Here is a 770-nt window from a genome sequence, read left to right as displayed (position 1 = left end):
AAAATTGCAATTTTAAATAATAATAATATAAAATACACGATATTTGTTTCCATAAAAATTTTTGTGCAACTAAACCATGCTAATATGTATTAATCAAAAATTTTCAAATACCATTTATTTATGAAACACAATAGCATTTTTCATAAAACAAATTTTAAATCGATTTTGAACAAAATGTTTAATAGATAACAATTTAAATTATGTTGTGATTAATTTTAGGACATTGGATTTTATTATAATTTATGTATGACATTTAGATGTGATTTAAAGAATAAATGAAAACGCAAAAAACTACATAGTTTTTAAAGCAGTAACAACAAAACATTAATTATGACAACAATAACAATAATAAAAAACAAAAATGATCATTACATATTCCATAGGAATAATAGTAAGGAATAATAATATTCTTCTCTGAACAATTTTTTACAACATAAAAAGTCTTTGAAGTTACACAATGATATTTAAGTTAGGAGCATCACATACTTTTATGATTATACTATGAAGTATAATCAATATTACATCCACGTGTTTTTTATTATTTTTTGAATATATAAGTATATGTCAATTATTCATACATAATATAATAGCATAACTTAAATTTCATTTATACAAATAGTAGTTCATGTTTATATCTTACATAGATTACTGTACATATATTACAATATTACTCAGTTTAGTTTGGATAAAAAGTTATTAAATTATCCACATATGTATACATAAATATAAAAACAAAAATAACACAGTAACAAGAATATAACTATTCTTAA

At 19.9% G+C, this 770-nt stretch overlaps 1 protein-coding gene across 3 annotated transcripts in view; it reads right to left on the bottom strand.

Annotated features, from left to right (window-relative positions):
* LOC108574604 (popeye domain-containing protein 3-like) overlaps positions 1-770 on the bottom strand; it is a 12,458-nt gene that overhangs the window by 1,627 nt on the left and 10,061 nt on the right. The window lies entirely within an intron of this gene.

The sequence above is a fragment of the Habropoda laboriosa genome, unplaced genomic scaffold, assembly GCF_001263275.1.
Source record: "Habropoda laboriosa isolate 0110345459 unplaced genomic scaffold, ASM126327v1 scaffold175, whole genome shotgun sequence".
NCBI classification, from domain to species: domain Eukaryota; kingdom Metazoa; phylum Arthropoda; class Insecta; order Hymenoptera; family Apidae; genus Habropoda; species Habropoda laboriosa.
This window is presented reverse-complemented; position numbering and strand designations above follow the sequence as displayed.